Genomic DNA, 27,324 nt, shown 5'->3' on the forward strand with positions numbered 1-27,324 from the left:
TGGGGTGGAGGTGCCGCAGGCGAGGGGCCAGGGCTGCTCTGGGCATGCACTGCAGCCAAAAGAAGCAAAAACCCCACTCATCCTTAGATAACAATAGTTGAAGGGCATTGCCGACACTTAGTGAACAGAAGCAGCATCTTGTTCCTTGCTGCATCGCGCAGTTTTTGCACAGCTCACTGCATGGCGGGACCCCTGCTGCCCGGAGCATCCCCAGCAGAAACCATCTGCTCCCAGTTCTCATCAGTGTGTCTGGGACAAAGTGAAACCCCGGCCCCTGCCCAGACTTCAGCTCCTGCCACCTCACTGCCCACAGAGCCCGGACAGACCACTGGCCGCTGAGAACGTGACTGGGCCTACGGACCCACCCGCAGCCTCCTCCTGTGCTGGGTGACAGGAGGGCCCTTGGGGACAGGCTGGCAAACAAGACTGGCTGGTCAGCCTTCTGCTGGTTTTTATTCTGCTGCTCAGCGTTCTGCTGGTTTTTATTCTGCTGGTTTTTATCTGCTGGTTTTTATTCTGCTGGTTAGTGTTCTGCTGGTTAGCATTCTGCTCGCCTCTCGTCCCGCAGGGACTGTCCCCTTCACACATGAAAGAAAGAGAAGGGCCCAAGCTGTGGGGCCAGCAGCTGCTGGCAACTGGAAGGGAGAAATGGTGAAGTGCTGAGCCTTGTGAAGGGCCGTGACAATAATTAAGTGACTGAAGCATTGTCATACAAAGCGAGGCTGAGCATGCTGAGACTGTTTAGGCTGGAAAAGAGGAGGCTTGGGATGGGGGAGGGATCTTATAAATATGTATAAATACCTCATGGGAGGGAATGAAGAAGAAGAAGTCAGAGTCTCTTCTCAGCAGTGCCCAGTAACAGGTCAAGAGGCACAAACTAAGACACATGCAATTCCATCTAAACACAACAAACCACTTTTTTTACTGTGAGGGTGGACAAACACTGGGATAGGTTGTACAAAGAAGTTGTGGAGTATCCATCCTTGGGAAACATGCTCTAGCTGGCCCTGCCTGCGCAGGTGGGACTGGACTAGAGAATCTCAAGAGGTCCCTTCCAACTGGCAGTGTGTGACCCTGTGACTCTGAGGCAGTGCAGCCCCCAGAGCTTTGCTCCTGATCCCTGCTGGGCAGACTCTCCTTCTCCAGTTGCAGCAGTGTGTTCTCAGGAGGATCCGGCAGCACAGCCAGACAGGCCATTTCCAGAAACACTGAGTCACTGCACACACGCATGCATGCCAAAAGCCAAAACTGTTCTTGATTCAATAAAGCAGGACAGCGCACAAACCCCTGGCTGAACTGCAGTCTGTGAGTCAGAGCACGGTGGCAGACCTGGCCGGGAGCCCAGGCCCTGCCCAGAGCTCAGCCCCTGCCCCAGCACAGCCCCTGCACCCAGCACAGCCCCTGCCCCAGCACAGCCCCTGCCCCAGCACAGCCCCTGCCCCAGCACAGCCCCTGCACCCAGCACAGCCCCTGCCCCAGCACAGCCCCTGCACCCAGCACAGCCCCTGCACCCAGCACAGCCACAGCAGCTGCCCCGCAGGGACAGCAGCACCCCGTGTGACAGCACAGACACCCACTGTGCCCAGCCCAGGGAACACTCGTCAGCCCAAAGTCTCTTGGAATCCAAGTGCTCATCTGTCTGAGGAGCCCTTTGCTGGCTGCTTCCACCAAATAGCCTCACAGAAGCAGCTGCACAGGCAAAGGATTTAAACACGTGGACAGACGCATCCTTCTCACTGACAGATGTTACATGCAACAGACACAAGTAGTGGTGTGGTTGACATGGCAGACACAGGGACTGAGAGCACACCGTTCAGGTCACTGACAGATAATTGTCCTTACTAGAGCCCTATTGCAGTGAAATGGATGCCTGGTAATGCCACTGCAAATGGCAAAATTCCTCAATCACATTCACCAGCAGGAGGAAGATCCACCTCAGACTCCTGAGGATGGCTGTGGTCAGCTCGCCCGAACACACACCTGAACACAGATCCTGACCCTGCTCTGCCCTCTCAAACTCTGCTCACAAGCTGCTACATTAAATGAAATCTCCTCTCCCCAGGTAACTGTGGGAGTAAATTCCATTTGCATTGAATTTCTCATTTTATATAAATCTTCACTTTGTGTGTTCAGGCACATTCTGGTTACTGCAGTCACCACAATACCGGTGCACTCCCAGAGAGCATTTCTATCCATCGTGCCCCGCCAAGGCAGAAACCTCTGGTCTTCACCATCTGTTCCCTGAGAGCAGACTTTCTCTCATCCCCATGCCCACTGTCACCTGGCCCTTAAACTCTTCTAGTTCTGCTACAGCAATAAGGATGAGCAGAGCAGAAGTATAGGAGATGAGAAAAAACACTGAAGATTCACAGGGAGACATAATTGTATTTTCTGTATTATTCCCCATCCTATTTTTTCACGCATCATAACATAACCTGACACTAGCTTTGCACCAAATAAAGATCTTTACTTATGGGTACACAGTGACATTCAAATTTTGCCCTGTCGTGACACTATTGAGGAGTTATAAGGAGTCTGGAAGGTTTAATTTTTCTAGTGTGCTTGATTTTGCAATTTTTGATAATGAATTTAGTGGGACATCATGATGACTGTTCAGTTGCAGAAGTTCCTCACAGTCTTTTCCCCCATGTCCTTCCCACACCCTTTGCCTCCTTTGTCCCTCAGATTACTTGGGTTTACCAGGTCAGGTTCTACCTGTAAAGCAAACACCAATAGTAAATTGATAAAAAATACCAGAGTTTCACCATCTGGACATGTTATCAAGGCACACAAGCCACAGTGATTAAAACCCAACTCTTCCTAACTTTCTGATCTCCTGCCTGATGTTATGATCATATCTCTTCAGGGGAGCACTTCTGAAAAAACCTGTCTCACAAGAAGATCCCAGATATCGCTATGGGTCAGCACCTTTGCTACACTTCAGCAAAGAGCTGGGGCCTGTATTGCACGGTCTTCCTGATGCCCTGTTGAACAAAATTCCAGCTCTGAAGACAGTCAAACCGCACATGAGGGTTCTCAAAGTGCATGTATTTGCATAACAAACATGAGCCAGTGCAGCTGAAAAGCCGTTTGCCATTTCCCTCATTCTGAAATGATGTCACCATGTCGGGATAGTCACTGACTCTCATTCTGAGGCTGCGAAGCCTTTGACAGCAGCTTCTTCAGTGGCAGTGGGGGGGGAAAAAAAGGATCCAGCCCCAAATGGTGTCCATTCAGAGAAAATGAAACAACACATTCCCTCACAAACATGGCAGGACTGCCCGAGTACAGCAAGATACAGCCCGTGGGAGAGACAGAGACCAGAGGGTCCTGCTTCTCATCCTGCTTGTGCAGTGCACCTGCCCGTGTCCTGCACCACGACCACCCCTCGGCAGAGGGGGTCCCATGCCGTTCGGAGGAGGAGGGGACAGATCTGCTCTGCCGGAGCCATGTCCTCCCAGCACTGAAGAGCACCCGACGCTCACGCCCTAGTGCAAACCGAACAGCGTGCGGCTGGTGGGACCAGCTCTGGCTGCTGCAGGTCTGGAAGCTGTGCCAGCTGGTCAGATGGGCTCAGCAGTTAAAAAATAAACACAAAGACTGCTTTGACAGCCAGGAACTGCAAATTCACCATTCAGCTCGTCCTCACCTACAGACTTGTGCATCTCAGAAACTCTGAGCTCCTCCTTCCCTGAGCACCCTTGCCATACTGCAGGATCAGCAGCGCTGACCTGTTACAGTGGGTCAGAAGACACATTCAGGCTATTTCACAGCTGTGGGCAACCTCTGGGCAACCCAGCACCAGCAGCACTAGCGGGATGTGCCTCAGAGCGGCGTGGGGCAGCCGGCACGCACCTCCCGCTGCGCTCAGACCGCCCGGAGGAGAGGCCGCAGTAACTTTAAAAATAAACCCCCATGGAGGGGTGGGCTGAAGAGATTTGAACAGTGTGTGGGAATTTGTGTTTGGCTCTAGAAAGGAAAGATTCTCTGCAAATGTGATTTTAAAGCAAACTGTGAATCCCTCTCTTGGCAGAGGGTTGCAGCTGCCGTGGGCAGAGCCTGGCCCAGCGCAGAGCACCATCAGCACAGGAAGCAAACGCTCCATCTTGCTCCGCACTGACCTTCAGAGGACAAACAGGACTATAGAACATGCCAGCATCAGCCTCTGCCCTGGCCAAGGGACACAGGGTGTCTGGGGACACAGCCACACAGGACAGAACCACCATCGCACCCAGGGACAGCCCCTTCCAAACCAGCTCATGGACAGCAGAGCAGTGGGGCAGCTGCTCGGAGTCCGGACACAGCACTGCCCACAGTCCCGGCTGCTTTCCATGGGCTGGAAATTACATTCCAGACTTGATGCAGTGCTTATGTGGGTTGCAACAGTAAATTGTTTTGCTAACAATGTTTTACTAACTGTCTTTAAGAAAAAAAAGTTTTATTTCAAATAGAAATATTAAGGCTTTTAGCTTAAAACAGAATATATTTGTCACAGTGAAATAGCAGCTAAAATTATTTATAAAAGCAATTAAATATTTTTTCTTAAACTTGCAGTAATCCATCAGTTATTTTCACTTCTCTTTCTTTTCCCTGAAACTTTAAGAAAATTCTTGTCATGATGCTCTATTTGTTTGCATACACAGAATCCCAGGCTCACAGGTGGTTTTTTTTCAGACAACAATGGCTATATTGAGTTCAGCATCTGTTTTGATTGAGAAGATATGATAAGGTAGCTGCACTTCCTCTGTTTAAACCTCTTTGTTCTTTCTTGCCACGACCACTTTGCTCTCTGGGCTCTTGTGATTATGTTTTCATTTGTCCTGACTACTGAAACACCTCCCCACTTGTTACCATCCATGCCTGCACTCAACGTGCTGTTTCCACCCCAGCCCTGGTCGGCCCTGCAGGGGCGTTGTGGGGTGTCTGTAGCAGCTCTGGGGCTCGGCTGTGTTCAGCCCCCGGATGGAGCTCGTCCCCTCTGCTGAAACACCCTCCAGCACAGAGACGGGAACGGGATCTTCTCACATCTGTGTCCCAAACACCAGACTGTACAGTCAGTGTCTTTGCTCCCTCCCTCCACAACTCTAAGGAATAATTAGTTAATTATGCAAGCCACAGCTGTCCCAATGGGGACACAAAGAATGCCCTTGGACTCGCAGAGCCCTGTGGTTAGGGAGGCACCTTCGCTTTGGTGCAGTCCTGAATCTGTGTGTTGGTTCCAGCTCAGGAATTCACACATGATCTCCAACACCCCAGTGCACACGCCTGGATGTGTTTCCCACAACAACAGGACCTTTCCCACCCTGTTGTCCCTGACTTCTTCATGGCACCTTTGTGTTGGATGAGATGAGATGAGACTTTCAGGCAAGACAAGTGGAGAAACACCAGGGCAGGACTCCAGCTGGAGCTGGTGCAAACTGCTCAGAAAAGAATAACAGATATTCTGAGTGCTGGGGAGAGGCTGTGTGAATGGGTGCTGGGCTGTTGGGTTCCTGGAGAGACACACATCCAGCCCTTTTTTCCAGTTCCAGAGATGAGCAGAGCCAGGGGCACAGCCAGTGCCCTGGTGAGCACAGCTGGAGGGGCTGTCCCGCTGCCTCCTCCGCTTGTATTCACAACATGTCACAGCTATGGGAACAACTTATTCTCATTAAAACATTACTAGGAAAGTGATGGACTTTTAGCTTTCTAGTGTGATTCAACCACCAAGAATGATGAGGAATTGGCTTCAGGCAGTGCCTCATGATCCACCAGCAAGTGTCCTGCCTCTCATCGTCTGAAAAAGTCTTCAGTAAAGGTTTATTTCATATATGTTTTATTTTTAGGTCTTCAAACACTCTGCAGAAATAGATAAATATGTATCTATTGATTTATAAATAAGATCTTTCTCTTTAGAGATTTTGTTTAGTCTTTTTCTCTTAGCTAAAGAAAATCATTGTGTACTAGCAAAGGGAAAATATACTTTTAGTGAATGAAAATCAGCTGAAAATTGAGAAGCAAGAAGCTGCAGCAACGCGCTGAGTCCCTGCAGGGAAGGCGAGGGCAGAGCCCTGTGCTGTCCTGTGGAGCGACGGACGGGACCTGCGAGCACCACACGGCTCACAGCTGAAACCACACAGGACAGAAAATGAGGGATTTTAAACTATACCTAGAAAACAGGTGGAAGCCAATGTTCTTTGAGGAGGAAAGTATTATCATATGTATGAGAGTTGGTTTGTTTTCTTTTTTCTTTTTTCCTTTTTTCCTTTTTTTTTTTTTACAGAAGTTTCAAAACCCTATGTGATGATTTTCCAAATTGGGATGCTGAGTCATGTAGTTAAAATCACTGAAATAAAGCCCTGTGAATATGCAATAGGAGACACACTTTATCTGGAGAAACTGAATAACCAGTTACAAAGGGCAGGAAAACACAAAGAGTGCAGAGATAGTGGAGATAACACAAACATCTCTGTGAAGCAAAGCATCCCCTAGGGACCACAGACCCGAAAGCACACCCACATCAACTGCAGCCTCTTCACAGGGGGAAATGTCCAGGTTTTAGCTTTAGTTAACGTCCCAGCCACAGACTGACGGGTATTTCGGGTACACAAGGTACATTTACCGCTACTACCCATATTCCAGTTAGACTGAAGCTGGGCAGAGGGTGGAAGAGCTGCCACTCAGGAATACAACAGCACATGCTCCAAACCCCTTGGAGATCAGGGGTGTCCTGATGTGTCTGTGCATGGAGAAGCGGGCAGGGGGGCTGACCCAGCCCTCAGGTCGGCACGTGGCGGGGACGCGGCACATACGAGAGCACCAGGTGAGCCAGAGCGGAGCTGGGACACGTTCTGTTTCCAGTCAGAGAGTTTACCTGGTTGTCTTCAGGAGGACAAACAGGACAACTGGTCACTCATACAGTTCCAAGAAACAACAGCACAACCAAACTCTCTCTCTAAAAGGAGCCATGAAGTGCTAAGATCAGGGAATAAAAGAGCAGCGGATTTGGGACAGAATAAGTGCAAACTTTAGAACAGCTCAAAGGCAGAGAAAAAGTGTTAGAAGCTGCAGAATTCTGCAAGTAGAGAACTTGGTGTAAAAAGGTACAGGAAGAAGACAGCATAGGCCAGATGGCTCCAAGGAGAGAGGCTTCTCAACAGGAGCAGCCACCGAGAACCACGCATGACAGAGAAAGGAAAACACTTGCAGTGACCAGTCAGAAGGGTCCAAAGAGGACCAGACAGCAACAGATTTCAAAGAATATGGGAAAGCATAACCGATTAAATTAATTACTGTCAAAACCAGCAGCATGTGGTGTGGAGACCTACATAATGCAGGAGGGACACAGAATGGCCCAGGGTGAAGAAGAACAAGATTTGGATTCCAGAATCGCTGCTGAGTCTGTCAGGATGGAGAGGGTTTAAGTGTCTGAAATCATGTTTGGGTTTCCTTTTTTGTGGATCTAGCTGGAGGTATTTAATAACTTACTTTACGATACTGTTACCGCATGTCAGGAGAACTGGCTGTGCTTTACAGTAAGAACAGGCTTTGCAAAATGACTGATCGCCTCCTGGGAATTACTACAAGGGCGAACCAGCAGCAGGGCAAGAGGAAGAGGCGAAATAGTCTTTATGGAATGGGAGGCTGTGGCACTCCCCACATCCCAGCAGATACTCCTCTGAACCATTTGCCTGTGCTTTCCCATCTCACCTCCTCCTTGTGATATTTTCATTCCATCTACAGCTCCTCTCCCAGGCAACTTCTATTTCTATACGGTGCCAACCATAGCAACCATCTCATTGCTTCCTAATTGCACATACTGTCTCACTTTTATGCTAAAGAGCAATTCGATAGCTCAGCCATTTTAGAACCACTAATTGAAGACACAGATGTTCCCTTTGGAAACAGCTCTATCTATTTCCAGAAGTTACCATTCCCAACTGTGCATTAGATGCCCCTTAACTGGAAGTTACACCACCGAGCTGCAGTGATGGACAAGACGAGCACTTCTATCTAGTTTGCCAGGTGCAGAATTGGTGCTGAGAGATTCCGCTCCCCTCAGCAGCTTTGCTGACTCGAGAGGACCTCGAATGCTTTGCTGTGAAAAGGCTTATTCACATGAACCCATAGCACAGCTCTGCACCGGGCATCATCCCCGGCTGTGAGGAGCTAAGCTGTAACTTCTGAAATGTCTCCAGCTAAACCCACAAAAGGAAACCTAAACACACCATAAGATACCCTCTTATCTGATGCCCTCACTCCACCAGCCCCTGACAGACTTATGAATGGTCCCTTTGGAACCCAAGTTAATGTTTCATGTTTTCCTGGTCAGTGGAGCTTCAGCTGTGATTTCCTGCCAGCCCCTGAACAGAGGCTCCCACCAACCTGTCCCTGCCGCACTAGGGCAGCTGCCCTGTTCCACTTTTCAGGGCTGAAGACTCCTGTAAGTCACAGAGCTGGACAGCTGCTCACTTCTTAATTTTAATAAGAATATCGATCACAGGATACGTGTTCTTACAACCACAACATAGCACAGATTAAAAAAACCCTGCACATTTCTCCTAGTATCTGGGTAATGCTGACTCTGATTGACTTGGAGATACAGATTACGATCTGTCCTATTTCTCTCCCTGATTTTATTTTTTTTTGACAATGGCTCAATATGAGACGTGCAAGCATGCTGCCTGAGGCAGGGAGAAATCAGCTGTATCAAGGAGGGAATGGCTGTCACAAGTAAGAAAATAATGCTGAGATTTCCCCGTTTGCCTACTGAGATGCCAAATTCCTGGCAAGAGGCTCCTGCCCCTGATTTCTACTGTCTGTTTAGACCCCTCAAACCTCCTTCCTATTCCCTACTGTTAACAGTCTCATTCTAAGTACCTTTTCTTCCCTCTCACCTGCTTGTTTTGAAGACGACCTGCTGAACGTCACCTCCATTTAAGATACAGATACCAAACCTGCTGTGGACCCTCTGTGGCCAGGGCGGTGAAGCACAGTCCTGTTTCCTGCCAGCCCTTAAGGAACAGCAGTTGTCCTCTGCCCGCATCTGTCTTTGCTGCGTTTTGACTTTGCAGTCTTGGGTCTAGTTGCCACTTGGTAGATTCTCTGCATGGTTTGGATTCCTGGGATTTGATTTACAGCACGGAGTACAGTGACAATGATTGGGATATAGAAAGTTACTTCAAAGTACGAAGCTTCAAGGCCTCCTGCCCCTTCTGCTGGGGCCCTGAGGTAGGTTTTAGTGAATTGCCAAAGACTTTGGTGCTTCACAAGAAGGCTCATGAAAGACAATAATATGTGCAAAGAAACACAAGTTAATCAGTAGGACATACTGATAATAGACATGCTTATCAATTCCTATCCCCTCTGTGACTTACATGCCTCCTTCTGTTTGAGACTCTCAACCTCCATCCTCTTAGAGGAAATATCCAAGTGTTTGTTCTCAAAAGCTCACTCATTTCTTTAAAAACACAGAAACTAGGATGGTGATGCTCTTCAGAAAGGCAAAAATTGCATTCTTCATTAAAAAAAAAAAAATCCAACTCAGTACTGTTCTCTACATTTGAGAGATTGGTCCAGCAAGACTTAAAGGCTCATCTCAGGAGAACTAAAACCTGCTGGCCGAGGACATTGATGCTCAAGTTCATTTGGGAATAAAGCCTCAAAAGGACAGAGATTTCCTGAAGAGCTGGATACATAACTAATTGTACCATCAGTACTAACTTCTGAGATCCTGGAGAGGAAGGCACAAGGGAAGGAGAACTGATCTACAGTCACCAGTCAGCACACGTAGAAATTTATCTCCATTTCTTCAGTGTGAAGCAAAAGTAAAATCAAGCCACAGCAAGGCACGGAATTAACAAAGCCTGCTTTTTGTGTGTTCCTGTGGTAATCCCAGCTTGCCACATTCCCTGCAGTCCGCTGGAATATCTTCTGTTCCTCCATGATCACAAGCACCACCCGCCCAGGCAGCAGCTTGGGGACAGCAGCGCAGGGACACCGGTGTGCAAGGGGAGGGTGCCCAGGCCAAGCAGAACAGGCACTGATTCGGGTCACCCTCCTGCCCCACCAATTCTCACAAATCTGATAGAAACTTGTTACTTTTAATGCTTTAGCAGAAGGGAAAGTGTTTACTTCAGACAAATACAAAGCTTGTGTATTTGTAAGAGGAATTCATACTACTCAACCAAGCACCTCTAACTAAAAGAAACTGAGAAGTTAGAACCAAAGTAGCTCAAGACTTTCTCCAGTCTTTCCTGTCAGCAGCTATGAAGCTTGTGCTGGAGTTCAGAAAACATTGTCCTGTAGATAATTCAGGATTTTTGAGGGGAGAGAAAAATGAATCCTCTTTTCCCATCTCAGTAAATTATCCCCCAAATAATTTCTAAGCATTCATTTACACATAACTTACTTGGTGTGAGTTTTGGGCTTGTCATATGCAGGGACAGGAGTTGGACTCAACAATCCTTGTTGGTCCCTTCCAGCTCAGGACATTCTACGATTCTGTGATTCTTTCATCCCATCCACAGTCACTGGGCTGAGGTATAGTCTGTGTCACCTCCCTTTCTCCCCCAGGTATTTTGCCTAATGCACACGTCACGGGTTAGCGGATACACCCTTCATTTCGAGCCAGCTGCTACTGTCAGGTCCCTGTGTGCTAAGTCATCTTCCTGGGCCTCCCACAACATCTCTTTTCAAGGGCCTGAAGGTCTTTCTCTTCTCCCCATCAATTAGTGCTGGAAAGGCTGTGATAATGCTCACGGCACACCTGGCTGGGCGAGCCAAGTGGCCAGAAGCAGCACCCATTCTGATCTCTATCCTCAGACATCCATAACAAAGATATATTACTGGATCCTTATTTGGCTCTCAGTTTATTCTGCTTTTGTGAGATGCAGCCACAGCAGGAGTTACCTAAGATTGTCTGCATATGAACATGTACAAAGAGCACAAGACCACGTCCCATAGCAGCTCATCCCATGGCACCTCTTGTGCTTGCACACACAGCTTCTTGCTTTCACCAAAGAGAGCCTGTCCTGGCTGCTGAGCACCATCCTCTGTGCCAAGTCCCTCATCCATTTACCACTGTGTCTGCTGAGGATGTGACTCAGGTGCACCAAGGACACCGACATGAGGAAGAGTAGCAAAAAGATATGACAGGACATGGATTGTTTTGTCAGGAGAGAAACTACTGCAAAGGACACATCTCTCTGTCTGTAGAACGCGAGCAGGGTGGAGTATCTGACAGCCTGGCCTCGTCAGATCACAGGAAAGGAAAGGAAGGGAGGAAAAAAAGGGTTCCCGGACTGTATACAATAGCTACTTACTGGAGAAAGCGCAAGGACAGACATGTAGTCTGGATGCAGCCAACCAGTATGGAACTATCAGGGAGACAGGGAGGGTACTGATCTTACCCAGGAAAAGGGCCCCTGCCCATCAGAAGCCAGAGGAATCCCTGTCGCTCTGGAGCAGCGCCAGCCTGCAGCGCTTTTCACAGCGGAACCACAGCCACTCGGAATAGAAACAGCCTCGTCTCTGAGATCAGAGAGTTTAAACCGGAGCTTGTTTTTCTGCAGTCATAAGCCAGCAGGCACCAGCTGCAGAATTTGCCGCAGTGTGTGTGTGCGCGCGTGTTTCTGCGTGTGCGAGTGTGCAGCAGCCACGCTCCTCCCTCCCAGCTCACTGTGATCAATGTGTCCAGCTCTCCCCGCCCTGCACACCAACAGTCCCGCTCTGGTTGCTCTCAGACTCCTCTCTTCTCTATTAAGAAAGGTTTTGTTGGCATCACTACTGACTTCTTTTCATTGCTCCCGTCCTGGTCAATAAGGTTTGCCTCTCCTCTTTCTCTCTCTTACCCAAAACAGCAGCATCTGACAGATATTCATGGTCAACACGCCAAACCCTGCTCCAGCTCCTCTAGCTCTGGACCCTAGAGATAAAAGGCCCTATTTTGAAACACTTCAACACATTTTAGCATTAGCATACAGATGATTTAACACTTTTAACAAGGTGTTTGTTGGTGGCAACACTAAAGGATGCCAAAGATGCCCTGTGAAAACATCACCCCCTGTGTCTGTGGACTGCAAAGGTGTCATCGTCACACTGAACCACTGGTGATGCAGGAGAGCGTCATCAAGGGAGAAGTTGAGGGAAATATAGCAGGGTAAGGGATGACAAAGGACCACTGCTAGGAAAAAGGAAGCACCTTGCTGTTCTCATTTCTAAAGCAGAAAATCCCTCCCTATCTCCTACTAGGATGAAGATCAGCTTCAAGCCTGGCCCTATCTCCTCTGCTGCCCTAGAAAAACTGCATCATGCAGATTTTACAAGAACCTTCCCTTTTTCCTCCCCCACTAACTGGATGCATTTGGATGCTTTTTGGCTTCCTGTAGTGGAAGAATGTAGCGTTGAGCAGCTCGAAGCCAGACTTCAGCTGCTTCAAGACTACTGGTGTGTGGGTGTGCAGCACCAAAGGAAAGAGTAACTGCCAAAGGGGCCCTGTATCTCTCTCCCATCTAATCAGCAGCCTGACAGTCCACCTTAACAACCCTCCCCCCTCCTGCCTGGCATTAGCCTCATTCCAGTATCAGCACCGAGCTGCACAGTGATATAGACATTAATACTGGTTTTCGGCAAGCCTTGCCCAAAGGGAGCATCTGTGAGATGCACTGTGCCACCCCCTCCCTTCTCCAGTAGCACACCATCTTCAAGAAAGACCACACCGGGATAAATCATAATGCTGCAGGACTCCTTAAATCCATGATAGGCAGAATATCTTATCCAGATTATTCTCTAGATCCATCTCCATACATCCTTCTCTGTGTTCGAGCTAATGACACAAGTGCAGTAAACAGCTGAGCAGCCAGGGAATTCAGTTTCTGTTCAGGACACAAGCAGCTGAGAAGGGGCGAGGTCCTCAGATCACCAAAAAAAAAAAAAAGCAAGCTCCATCTGCAGCCACCTTTCGCTCTTGTCACTAGTCCTTTCCTCCTCCACCACCAGTCACCCTCCCTACGCCCATAGGATCAAATTCCGAGGAAAGAAAACCGCATCTGCTCCAGAGTGGTCCGCAAAGATTCTCCCTGCTCCTCTGCAAGGGCAGTGCAGACCCAGCAGCTCAGCCCAAGCCGAGGCAGAGCAGAGCCCAACAGGGCTAAATCCGCTTGCCGGTACCTGAATTTACAGTCACCTCCCCCAGAATAACTCGTCCCCCCCTGGTCCACCAGCTTTCTTCAAAGCAGCAAACAGCATCGGCGCCAGAACAAAGCCAGCGCTGGCTGACTCACTGCTGCACCCACCCTCCGCAGCAGCGCCGGGGGCTTCCCATCCCCGACCGCCCTCACCGCCCGGGAACCCCGCAGCCCGGCCCGGCTGGACGGGACAGGGGAGCGCACGTACCATCGTGTCCGGGGAGCGGCCGCGGAGCAGCAGCCGCGCAAGGAGCGGAGCCCGCGATGCGCAGGCAGCGCCGGTGCGGAGCAGTGCGGAGTCACCGCGGCCGAGGGAGGAGCCGCCCCCAGCCCCCCCGTGCGCACGGGATTAACCCTGTGCGGGCCGGGGCGCGGCACCAGCACCCCACGAACGACTGAGAACACCAGGACTCTGGCTAGTGCTTCCAAATGCGTGAAACTCGACGAACTCCTGCAAACTGACAGGCTCCCCGGGGAGGTGTCCCGGCCCCAAACCTGACATTGTTCAAGAAGAGACTGGACAATGTCCTCAAACACACGGTGTGACCTGTGGGGCTGTCCTGTGCAGGGACAGGAGCTGGACTCCACGACCCTGGTGGGTACCAGTTGCCAATAGTGACCTTTTTTCATAGCAAGCACTGAAACCACTGTTGGTGCCCCGCCTGCCTTACAGAAGATCCCAGCTCACTTTTAGATTCCAGGATTAATTGGAAAGCTGGAGATGTCCTGCCTGCCCCACAGCAAGTCTCCCTCACAGTGATCTTCCAAGGGCTGTCAGAGATCATGAAATGCTCACGAATAAAAATATTGCATAATTTCGATGGGGTAAAAAAAAATTAAAATAGAACCTTCTCTTCTGTAGCTTTCAGATTATGCCAATCAGTGGCAAATATCTGTGAACTTCAGGAAAAACTAGTGCACTGGAATCAAACATCTTCAGTTTCTGTATGTTTTGAACAGGTAACACATCCCCATCTTACTACCCTATGTAAAAACACCAAAGATTAAATAATTCTCAAGGGACAAACTATTGAAAAAAAAAAAAAATAGTTCCATGCTATGGGAGCTGCTGAGCTGCTCCATGACATCTGTCACATCCCAGTCTTCTGCTTGACAGTTCCAACACCGAGGCAGTAACACCAGCCACTCGATGATGCCAGTTCTTTGCCATGGTGCTGGGAACCACCTGCAATGGGCTGGAGCCGCTGTGGTGAGCACTGGGACAGACCAGAGCCTGCTGGGCTCTGCTCCCACCACCAGCACAGCCCTGTGGATCCGCACCCACCTGCTCACGTGGCAGTCACACCGGACAACGATCGGATGGCAAGGACACAGTCCTCCTCCAGTCACCAGAGCAGCACAACCTCCCAGTCACAGCACTACAGCAACAACTGCAGCTCAGTGATCCAGTGCTTCTTTTCAATATATGTCTTTGGGTTGTTAAACCTTGGGCCAAAGTGTTGGAACATTCTGTGAAAGATCTGCAGCAAGGCATACTGCCCTGCCCGGGACCCGGAGGTCACCAACACAAACACATGCAATAGTCAACACTTTCAAGCACAATTCTCAACTGAGATGCTTAAAAGGGTTTCAACTTTGGAAAGAAAGTGAGGGTTCAGTCTGAAGACACATTTTTTGTGTGAAAAAGCCTGGGTTCTGAAAAGGAGTACAAGTTCCTGCTGTCTTCTTTGAAAGAGAGCAGAGAGCTGATCTCAGCTGAGTAGAACTGACCCTTTTTCTGTTTCGGTGGACAGTGAAATTTTTTTTGACAAGTGTACTATATAATATGGAATAAGAATCTATGGATTTACATTTATTTAATTCAGGAGCTAATGGATTGAGTCTACTGGAGACTACCTAAAGGTAAAAGCTCCTTTGAATTTATGTCAGCACCAGGATTATTACAGTGAAGTACAGTTCTATACATGCTGAAGAAGGGGCCATGGGCAAATGGTCACAGCCACCCATTGACCCTAACATTCAGTTTGGTATCTACACTACCTACAACTTCAGCAAAGTCTTGCCATCATGGAATTCATGGATTCTGAGAGTATCCAGGACTGTGAAACAATGGATCAGAGAGATGTGGAAAAGCAGATCAGTGCACAGATGAGTCTGGGAGTGTCCAATTGTTGGCTGTAAAACAGCTCAGCTCCCCTTGCTGCAGTCACTCATGTAGAGTGGAAGAATTCCAAGCTTCACTTGTCTGAAAGGCTTGCCTCAAAGAGCAGAAGCAGGCCTGCTCGCTGGTCCTGGGCTCCTTCATACTGCTGCTTCTTGGTGCTGTTGTAGCTAGCTCTGTTAGCTGTAAGGTAATGATCAATCATTTAACTCAATTTGGTTTGATAGTTTTAATTAAAGTTGTTGGGACAGCCGTCAGAACACAGCACACCACACTTCTGTATATTCTTCATTCCTTCCTGCGAAGAGTGGAGAAGACACAGAAAAGCCCATTCAATAGCACATCTGTGCATCCCTGCTCCCGCATCTGACAAGGTTTGGCCTCAAAAACCTTCTCAGGACCCTTAATCTTAAGAACTGTAGAACAGGAACACTGAGACAGGCCATGAGCCCATTGAGGCCATAGCCACGAGTGGACAGCATGGAGAAAGTAAAAAAGACATGACAGTGATGTACCTCCAGTTACACTTCTCAGCTCCTCACTCACCAACAAAGGTTGTTTATGCATCTTTATGTAGAAATTTAACGAGCCCCTCTATTGCTTTCTGAAGCTATGTGTACTTTTGAACTCTGTGGCAATTGCTTAGTGAGGAATCGTGTAAAGATTACATTCCCTTGTATGTTTGGTTTATAACTTCTGCTTTAGTGATTTTACTTGATATTCCCTGATTTTTAGGTTGTAACAGTAAAAAAGGAATAATTTCCTATTAACCTTCACCAGAGCAGTTTTATTCTCCTGTCTGTCACATTGCTCTTCCACTGCATTTCCTACAAGGTGAGAATTGCCAGGGTGCTGTTTCGTTTGGTCAGTTGGTTTTTAAGTGTCCTCTTGTAGTGAAGCCTTTTTGATCATCCCGGTCACTTTTCTAAAGTTACAATATTCTTTGTAAGACAGGGAAAGGGAGAGACGGACCAGAACTGCACAACACACTCAAGAACTGAGAGCACTATACACCAGCATAAGGGCATAATGGTGTTTCCTGTGGTGTTTTTTCCTGTTCTGGTTTCTAACATTCCATTTGCTTTTTGACTGTAGCCAAGCACTGAGATCCCTGCTACACTTTAGAGCCAGCCCTTGATGTAGTCATCATCAATAACCTCAAATCAGCAGCCAGCTCTGTTATTTCAGCATTGACACTATGCTCCAAATCATTTATGGGCCCCACACAGGTCCAGGGCATGTTGCTTGTGACAGTGATGCTGGTAAGAACCTCCCTCACCATGATAAAGAACAACATCAGGATAACACCTGCCAGTATCGCTCTCTTTCCTGAGAACACAAGGATAACATCCCATTTAGTTCTTTATCGTTTTCTTCACCAAGCATGGGTTTACTTTTGTGTTAATAGCATCCCAAATGCAGGCCCAGAGAGACTGTCAGCACCTCTTACCAGCCTCTTTTCCAATTCCTACTTTAAACAAATTCATGAACCCTGTGAGTTTTCTGTGGCAACACTCTGGTCTCTCTTGTCCCAGAAAATAAGGTTTTAAAAATGGTGATCCTAATTTAACTCAGCAACTCAAAAGCTTTAGGGAAAACGACAGAAGACGACCTGTCTAGAACTCTCGGTGGAAAGGATAAAGAGGTTTATAAATCAAGGCTGTGAAACTGGAGCAAACATGAGCAGTACTGACAGACCAGGCAGCAGCTGAGAGGAGGGACTGAGGAAATACTGGGGCACAGTGAGAACAGCAGCACTACCCCCCAGCACCTGGAGGGGAGGACGGACCAGGATCAAACCCCAGGGATTTCTGAGTGACACTGGGATCGAATTCTAGTGTTTTCCTAATAATACTGAGTTCGAGGAAAGACCTCTCCAAAGGTGTTTCCAACAAGCAGCACACGTCTACCTGAAGAAATGCCCGTCCCTTCCTCACAGTGCGTGGGGTGGCTGTACTTGCTCGGCAAGTAAAAGGCACCAGTTGCCCTGAGAAGGGTCAGGTTCCTGGGAACTTGCTGGTGTAACTGTCTCCAAGGCCTGGACAGAGGCAGAAAGGCTGCTGACATCCCTACAGAGGAGAGTGTCGTCCAGAAGCACCGGTTCACTGAATGTCCTGTCAGTTATCCTGGTGACAGACACCATCCTGCTCTAGAGGTGACACCTCAGGACAGTCCTGACACAGTCACAGCAGGATCAGGGACACAGGCACAAGAGGCAGCTGTGAGAGCGATCCTGAGGGTCCCTTCCAACTAAAATGATTCTATGATTCTATATGCCGAGGGAAGGTGGGAGCTCAGCCTGGCAAACCAAAGCAAGGCTGGGAGAGCACAGAGCAGGATCTACAAGTGGCAGCAGCACAGGTGGAATTCCCAAGACAAAATACAGCGGAGAAAGTTGGCAATATATTCAGAGAATTGTCATGTTTATATGACTATGTATCTAAGAATATGGATGACTTGCTTAAAAAGAGGCACAGTTTCTACTAACCCGTACCAGTCTTGCTTTGTGTTTCTCCTCAGTACAATGTTCAGAATGGGAAACAGAGATGTCAAAATGCAGGCGTTTTTCTGTAAGCAATGCAAGGCAGCTCTGCCGCATTCCTGGCACTGCAGAGCCCAGAGCTGGTCAGGTTCACGCAGGTTTAACTGGCACTGTAGGGACGCTGCGCTCACAACGAATCCAAGTCTGAACACAGGCAAAAAAATTCAGAAAAAATAAAGCCACAAGATCTATTTGCTACCACATGCAAAGATACCATAAGAAATAACCACATGCTATGATTACAGAACAGGAACCGTTCTTTCAGACGTATTTTAAATTTAGAGAGATAAAATGTTAGTCCCTCCAAACTAGGGCTAGCAAATTATTTGTATCCTGGGATATTACAGCCATTTGCTGCTTATAAGGCCTACTGGTCAAGGAACAGAAAAAAGGTGCAAAATAAGCAAATGTTCATCAGCCATGGATCAAACAGGACGTCCATTTCAGCCACTGCTCCCTCCTGCAGGGTGAGATCAGCACACACTCTCTTGCAAGGACGCAGCTCAGATGAAACCAGAGATGAAAAACAAATAGAGGAATAAAATAAAATAAAATAAAATAAAATAAAATAAAATAAAATAAAATAAAATAAAATAAAATAAAATAAATCAATAACCACTTTGAATTATTTATCTCCATTAAACAGGAATAAAAGTGCAAGCAAATTCCATCTTTAGATCAGTGATCCCAGGAGAACTTTCTTTATAGGAGTCAAACTGTCTGCTGCAGATTTTCCTGCAGAATCATTAGCACTCAATAAGATTTCAGAGGCAAAGAGGTAGGATTAGGTGAAAGCCTGTCTATTCCCCTACCTGAAAGCAAAGGAACATTGTGAACAGCCATAACCAGTTTCCACAACAGCTGCTATCAAAACGAAGGCAGGCAAAATCCAGAACAGGCCTCAGTTTACAAAGATAAAACTACTGAGAACAGGTCATCTGAAATAAAAATATGGCCTTGTCCTATTATGTTGTTTGGGGATATTTTTCCTGTCTTTTTTTTAAATCTGAGAAATGTAATTAAATCTGAGAAATCTCATCCAGCTTGTCTGTCCTAGAAAGTTCTACAGATAAAGACCAATATCATATATGGGAAAAAAAATAAATCACTGTTTTAAATGGATTCAAAATGCATTCCACCAAATCCATTTAACAAAGGACTGAGAAATCGAAGTCATTGTCCTATTCACAACCTGCTACTTGAAGGACAGAGCAGTGTCGACTTAGCGTTTCTTTAAAAAGAAAACAAACAAGAAAACAGCCACGTCTACCAGGATACAAAGTACTAAAGAAAACAAAACAACAAAATATGCTGCTTTTAGTGTGTCCTGAGAAAAGGCCCAACCACTCCCCAACAATCTCATTATTATTTTCCCTTTCTATCAAATTAAAGGGTTAATCTTCTCTCAAGGTCCATTCAAACTGACCCTGACACCTCAGATCTTTTATACAAGAAAGATATTTCAACAGAACTGTCTGAGACAATGTACCAGCTCCAGTTTCCCTGAAGGACTCAAAAGGCTGTCACAGGACAAACCCACTTATTACTTACTCTTTGCCTCCATATACGCTTCAAGAACTTGAATTCCACAAATTGCCAACAACATTTAACCACAATGTCTGCTTTTAGAAGCAAGAGTAATAATTCAGTAGGGCAAGTCCTAGCTTTGGAATAGCTATCAGTGAATTCCTGACTGCAGTGATTTCAACTTCAGGAGCTTTGATCTTAGAAACTCAAGAAATTGGAAAGTCAGTTATCTGTTAAGATAAAATGCAGAAAACAAAGGAAATCCTCACCAAGCATTATTTTTGGCTGTGTTTTGTATGAGGACTAATTTTGAGTAGAAAATAATTATATCAGTTTACTTGTAGTTAAATAATTATATCAACACAATCTGGTTTGTGAAGGCTTATTCTCAAATAAGTGTGCTTGCATCAGGAGTTGTACCACTAGCACTGTCCCCACAGTTCTGCTGTTTGACATCCCAGACGAACAGTCCTGAGTGAGGACGGAAGGAAGGAAGGAGATGGCGGGAGCGCAATCTGTCCCGTGCTGCCCGGGTTTTCCATCACAGCAGCTCTGCTGCCTCCGCAGCAATGAGCCCCACACGTGCACCTATGGCCACAGTTCATGCTCTACCACTTGCCCTCAGAACAGCAGGAATCTTTGGCTGTGCTGAACATTTTCCTTTAGCAAACACACATGCCTGTAGTACCGCATTTAGAGGCAGCAGGTCGAAGAATCACACTTTGATAAAAACAAGAAATGAGCTTGTGGTGACCACCGGACCATGTGGGAACTCTTATATTACCCAGGAAAACCTCATCTGCATGTGTCATTTTCATGAGTGCAGCACAGTCCTGCTCCCCACTACATTTTTTTTTTTATTATAAGCTATACCCTGCAATTTTAGGAGCCATCCTATCCCTGAACTCAAGTAATTGACCATCCCAAAGCAAGAATCAGGATCTGCATGATTCATGGTTCTGTGGGAAGCCAAGGACAGGTCCGGTACGTTTGTGTTGTCAGGCAGAAAGAAAGAACTCAGTTCCATGCTCTAGGAAAGTGTTAGCTTCTATTGGGAAGGTCAATATCAATTTTAAATGATGGACAGCTGAGAAGCAGATATTTGTTCAAGATATTTCTAGGGGAATGTCATATAACTGTTGTTATAAAGGAATCAATTACCTGCAAGAAAATACTTTCATTGTTAATGGAAACTCAGGATTGGTACCAAAAGCGTTGATCTGGTTTGTCTGCTGGACTAGGCAAGTTACAGACAAGAGCAAGAAATTTACACCACGCTTGTGCACTGTTGGTTATATTTCAGAAAACAGCATCTTCACAGGTGAGAACAGCATTCCTGAGCCCAGCTCAGTGCAGAGACCTGGCTGGGGAGGTATCTACAGGAACAGGGAGGGTGATCAGTTATGTGGTCATTATACTTTCCTTTGGTTTTCTGGTTTGTGTGTGTTTGTTTGTTGTTTTGTTTTGTTTTGGTTGGTTGGTTGTTCTGGGGATTTTTGTTCGTTTTTTTGGTCTAAGGTTTTAATTTTTGAAAGGCAGATTCTAAGATTCTGAAAAGATCCTAACACAGTGACAAGCATTGTTTGAGGTCAAAACACCCCAAATTAGTCTGATTTATACAGCAGAATGCATTACTAGGTAAGAAGAGAAGACAGCTGCAGGTAGTAAGATTTCTTCCAGAAGAGAACTCAGACGTGGTAGATACAGGCAGAATGCAATATAGTGGCTGGAAACCACAATAAACAAATTCAACCTAGAAGTGAGGCACAGTTTTAACCATGGGTAATTAATCACTGAAACTAATTACCCATGGTTCATAGCAGACTGCTTGCATTCAAGTAAAAACCAGCACACCTTGAAAAGCCTGTGCAACACAAAAGTCATAATACCCCTAAAACCAAACACAAACAATAGTTAAAACTTTTGTTTGGTTTAAAATAAAAATTGGAGGCTGTCTTCAGGCATCAAATTTATTTTCTTTGCAGAGCTTAGTTCTCCAAAGCTTCAACTCGGGAATTGACTCACTTGTTCCATCACTGCTTTATGCATGCTAGCACAACAAAGCAAGAAGTAAAAAACCACAGATGGAATAGGGATCTGGTGTGGATCCTCTGCAGCAGCACATTCACCCCAGCAAGAAATCAGGAAATGCTGATTACTTTTGCACACAATTCCCTGAAGTTTCCACATTGAGAAGCAAGGGATTCCATTACACAGCACAGAGTGAAAACAAGTTGGTGCTTCAAAAGAAAGACTCTAGACACAAGCCCTGAATGATACCTGTTAACTCCACTTCAGAATTAATTATTTTCTAGCACAATGGCTATTATAATTTCTCAGTGTCAAATAGAAGGCATGTCATCTCAGATTCCCCAGGAAAGAAGCAACACCAGAGAGGAAAACAGTGCCTCCAGTCTGCAGTGTTACGTCCTTACAGAGGGAAGGAAAAGGTGCATGTTCTAGCAATGCCATGGTTAACAAGGCAAGACAAAGTCCTGGAACACAGCCAGTCAGACTGAGGGACATCTGTTTTCTAAGGAGGTAGGAATTATGGCATTAAAATTACAATAGCACATGACAACAATTAATCTCATGGCAAAATAGGATTAACAGGCTCCTTCCACACTGTTTGTCACTCTTCTGAACCTGCACCTAGTGGAAGAATTTATTTCCTGAAATAGCAGCTGAGATCCCAGATGAGATCCCTGCGGGGAATCCTGTCCAGTCCCTGCCCAGGCTGGGTGCAGCAGAGCCCCAGCAGCTCCGTCACCTCAGCCAAGGCTGCGCTGTGTCAGTGCTCCGTGTGTGTGTGTGTGTGTGCGCCCCAGGACAGCGGGGACACAGCCCATGTCCCCAGGCTGAGGGTACTGCCATGGCAGCTGTGCCCCAGAACAGGACAAGGGGGACACAGCCCGTTTCTCTGCATCCCACACACGAACGCCGCCCGTTGCTCTGCGCTGGCACGGTGGCAGCACACCTTTGCTGGCTGCAAGCAAAGAGGCTTTTCACTTGGCACTGACAAGTACTGCAGACACTGGTGGCTAAACCTTTCCAGATGTCTCCATGAGCTCTAGTGAGGGCTCAGGGCCCTCGGTGCAGAGAGGGGCTGGCACTGGACACCCAAAGCCACTCACCCCCAGCTGTACCTGCACCCAGGTAATCAGGAAAGGAGCAGCTGCTCAGCCTCTCCTCCAGCCCACACCAACACTAGGGATTCTTTAAAAACAAAGGAAGAGAATTGGGGAGCTGCATTTGTAGCACAGTAGAGGGAAACAGACCAAGGAATCTGTCAGAAAAGTACACACACACAGCTGTTGAAACTGTCACATGTTAAAGATTATTTTCCTACTTAATCCTTCTTCCCCTTTGCTCATCTTGTTTGCCTTAGCAAGGTCCAGTTGACAGGGACTGGAAAAGCTCACTCTGGGCCACTGCAGCCAGGGACACTAGAGAAGTGTACAGAGCCACAGGGAAATAACGATACACTAATAGTGCATTAACGAGGCTTTCATTAGCAATCTCCAGATATGACAGATGCTAGAACCCCAGCAACATTTGTAAAAAAATGTCACCCAAAGCTTGTATTAGGTTGTAATAAGTATCTGTGATTTCAACTTCTCTGCTAATGATGGAACCACATGAAGACTCCAAAAGAAGCGTGTATTAGAAACAGCTGATTCAGAGGTCACTGCCAGTGCAGCTGCCGTGCTCACAATGCACACGGGCACCAAGAGAAAGCGAGTTAAAGAAATGTCACTGCAACACTAAAAAAAAAAAGAAACAAAAACCCGAAACCAAGACCACAAACAAACACTAACCCTCCCCTATCCCAGGTTATTCTGTCTGCAACTACTATGATGAACAATGTGAAAAAGTTATCAGAACACTGTTTAAAGGCTGTTCTGCATCATGCAGATCCTCCAGAAACAGTTATCCAGGGACTGAAAGCTGTTGGTTTTACAAGATGGAGCAAATGGTGTCTCCAACACCCTTTGGTGGTTTTCTGCTGGTATTGAGAGGAAGTACATGCCCCTTCTTTCTTTTTTTTGTTCTTAACCAGCTCACCTGGAGCTATTGAACTTCTTTTTTAAAAAAAAAAAAAAAAAAAAAAAGTAAATAGACAGCTTACCAGAAAAGTAGAGGTAAGAAAATAAGTCTATACAGTCAATGAAAGAAAAGCAAATGTTATTCGAGGCAAAAATTGAAATAATTAAAATGGGTTACACACTAAAAGATGGCAGGTGTCTGCTGAGAAAAAAAAAATGATGTGCTAAAAACACCTGGAACCCTTGAAACGCCTGGGTTGTCAGAACAATGGAATTGTGTTCACCAGGGTCACACAAGATGCTGAGCCCCCACAGCCACGGCAGCTTTGGGATGAACCCAGCAGAGCCTGACCACGGCCCAGGGGTGCAGGGCCAGTTGGGGCGCAGGGATGCTGAGCTCTGGAACACAGGTAGGTGGGTTTGTTTTGTGGTGATGTCACTCACGAGCAACAGCTGAGGATGGGAACTAGAAATCTTGTATTTATTTTCAAGTATCTCAGTTAGTCATTTAAGCACCCTACCATAAATAGGGCCCACAATTAGAGACAGGCACTAACACTGAGTATTCATTAAAACAGGGTATACAGTTTTTTGCTAAAGTTCTTATGTTCAAAGCTGATGTATTTTTTTCCATTCTTTAGAAATGCAGCTTCATGAACTCCCTGTTATCTCTATGAGGGTAAAAGATTATCTAGGACAGCACTGCATGATGTTGTGCTTATGAAGATAACCAGGTGTCTTGTGTCTATCTATTCAGGTTTAGCTTAGATAATCAAAATGATTAAGAGGCTTGAACAGGGGCATTATCATAAGAGACTTAAAATCCAGAACTCTTCCATTTGGAGAGGGGAAGGGCTGAGGGTGTGAAATGCAATAAAAGCGTACTTTAAAAAAAAAAAGGCAATAAAAACCTAGTTGATCAGGTCATCACTCACCAAATCCTGAACTGTCAGAAGCTAGGGAGCACTCAGTAAAGCTAAGTCAACTTAAAGCAGAAGGGGAATTTCTTTGTTAGATAGCAGCCAGTGAATTTCAGGAACTTGCTGCTACACATGGCTGTGGAGGCAGGTGGCATTCGCAGATTCAAGGGGGATTAAACAACTTCTACTAAAAATGGTTGCTCATGGTGTGCCCTTTAACATCTCTAATCCAAGCACTCTGCATAGTGAGGGACCTGTGAGGCGGAAAAGGGAGAAGCCGTCAGGCACTCGTGGCTCCATGAATTGCCTCTTGTTGCACCTTCCGGAGCAGAACACCAGGCTGGATAGACCGCTGATCTGATTCAGTACAGTGTTTCCTTTGAGCTTGTGTCCTTTTAAAAAACGCAACAGAATTTTCACCTCACTATTCAGTAGAGGAGCTTAACAGAACCAGAGCTTCTATGAGAAGTTGTTTCTTTCATAGGAACAATGTTTCACCTGAGTAGATCCTGTATGTTTTCACTGAACCCTCGGCAGTTTCAAATGTATAACAAATAGGCAAATGTCAGTTGTAGAGGGTTGGTTTAATGCTGACTTGAATTCTGGAGTGAGAGAAGCACCATTGCCCTTTCAGTCAGTAATCCACACTTGGACAGGACAGCATGAAAGCAAGAAACTGGTGTTCAATTAACCTCTGCTTAGCTGGAGTGCAAAAGAGCTCATCGAAGCTCTGCGTTCTTATCTAACCAAGTAGCCTTTTGGGTATCACAGTGAGAACCATAACGTGCACCTTGTGAACAGAGGAACATATTGGAATACACAAAAGGGAAGCCAAGATGAACCCTGATAAGTTCCAGCCTGGCCTACCAGAGATGGCCCAGTGCTCTGGCTTCAAATGGATAAAATGCAGCCCTATGAAATTGTCAAAGAGAACCCTGAAGATGTGTAGTTTCCAGAGGAGCTCTCTTAGCATTAAAAGAATGTCTGCTAAAGATGGCAAAAGCAGCATTTTGAAATAGAGTTTTATACATTATCTTACTAGTTTTTGCTTTTGTTCTACCTCTTGTTTTAAAATTTAGCTCTGCAGGTCAGATGGAGCCAGAAATATTCAGTAAATATTTCTGTTCTGTATTTGGAATAAATGATTGACATATTTTAGAGACAATGAAATTATTTTAACAGTAATGGTGGTGGGAGATTGAAGCAACCAGACTAAGTCTATACAAACAGATCATTTAGGTACAAGACCTCAGAGGTTGACTAAGAAGCTCTCGGCTTCCACTCCGAGCTCCACTGCTCTGGCATTTTAGTCCTGTCAGGCTGGAGAAGCCACCAGCAGTAAAGATTCAAATAGAATACAAAACGAATGCTAATCAATGTGGCATTATGGAAAATATGACCTTATTTCTTAATAAAAACCAAATAAGCTTGTCAAAATCTCAAAGGTTGTATTGATATAGTGTAATTATTATTCTGTAACGCATGTCACATAAGCCTGCACCAGGACTCATGCTGTTCATATTCATAAACAACCGAAAAAGGAGGAAAGCAGCCTAGTGGCAAAGCCTACGGATAACACCAAGTTATTATCATGGCTGAGGATTAATTACTGGGGGAGACTTCATGGTGGTGAGTTTCATTTGCCATTCTATTTATCAGTATAAATCACACATGAAATGACAGCAACTATTGCTAACCAGAGCTGACTGTTACCACTGGGGAGAGATCCTCAGGGGAGGAAAGTCTTAGTTCTATTCAGGAGTCAGCTCATGGCTCAGCAGCACTCAGAAAGTGAATAGATGTGTTATAAATTGGGAAAAACACAAAAAAATCTCACGATACTGTGTAAATACATAGCTCTGCCCCACTTTGAACACTACACAGTTCTGATCTCAGCATCTCAAAAAGCTAGATCTGGAAGACAATCATAAAACAAGAAAGATGAGAGGCTTGGAATAGCTTCCGCATAAGGAACCGTCAGGAAAGCCGGGCCTCTTCAGCCTGGAGAAATAATGAGAAGGCAAATGTGCCAAATCTGTAACACAACTAGATTGGACAGGAATTATCCAATGTAGGAACAAACATCAAAATGAGACCAGACAGGAATGAGAATCCAGAGAAATAAGCAGTTGGTGCTTCTCCATGCAACATGTCACTGAACTGTTCTACTCCTTGACAGATTTTTTTTACTTCTAGTAGGGAAAGATGGAAAAACTTCGTGGAAGTTGAAAAGTGCTGAGGGTCACTGAACACACCAAAACCATACTTCTCCATGAGCTGGGATGAGATATGAGCCAGCACAGTACAAGGAGGAGGCATTTTATGCACTCTCCTTACACAGATCCACTCTTTGTCACTGTGCTGGCTGTACCTTTTGCTTGAACCAGTACAACTACCCACACTAACATGCAGCACTCCTACAGAATACGTATTCTTACAGAATGCACAAGTAACTGATTAAAGTATGTCTACCTGGCAGAACCTGGTGCTGCTTGCAAATCCCACCAGACGTTCTTTACCAGTTATCTGGGAGAAAAATCTGAAGGTGTTTGTGACAGAAGTCAGCTACAAAGAGCAATGCTTGGGATTGCTGCAGCCGCACAGAGCAACATGGGCTGCACTTACAGCATGGGAAACTGTATTTTGGGAAGCTGCAATTCATGGTACCTTTGAGGTCACGCTCAGTGTGGTTACTGTGAGAGCAAACAGCCCTCCAGCACATCAGCAAGAACCACAGAAGCTGACAGGTGCTTGCTTTTATATTTGTCTGGTCAGAAGTATGTTGGCAGACAAATGGTGCAGCAAAGTTAATTGCTCGAGGACTAGAAATCACATCTGAAAGTCCCAAGAATCATTATTGCATCTGTGAAAAAAAAATGTTAAGCATTGAATTTTTTACTATCCAGACGTGTAAATTTAGGACATAGTAATCCTTTTACTAACAGCCAAAAGCTGAACAAAATCCATCACTGGATGATCTGTGTTACAGTAGTCTCTCTAG

At 46.2% G+C, this 27,324-nt stretch overlaps 1 protein-coding gene across 2 annotated transcripts in view; it reads right to left on the reverse strand.

The window, feature by feature from the left end:
• Positions 1–27,324, reverse strand: part of MAP1A (microtubule associated protein 1A) — a 54,285-nt gene that overhangs the window by 19,171 nt on the left and 7,790 nt on the right. Inside the window, exon 1 of one of the 2 annotated variants that reach the window (XM_065076870.1) lies at positions 13,375–13,514. The exons of the other annotated variant lie outside the window; for it this stretch is intronic. The gene's annotated coding sequence lies outside the window, so the exon portion shown is untranslated. Of the gene's footprint in view, positions 1–13,374; positions 13,515–27,324 lie in introns of those variants that run through there. 2 annotated transcript variants of the gene reach the window in all.

The sequence above is a fragment of the Columba livia genome, chromosome 11, assembly GCF_036013475.1.
Source record: "Columba livia isolate bColLiv1 breed racing homer chromosome 11, bColLiv1.pat.W.v2, whole genome shotgun sequence".
NCBI lineage: Eukaryota > Metazoa > Chordata > Aves > Columbiformes > Columbidae > Columba > Columba livia.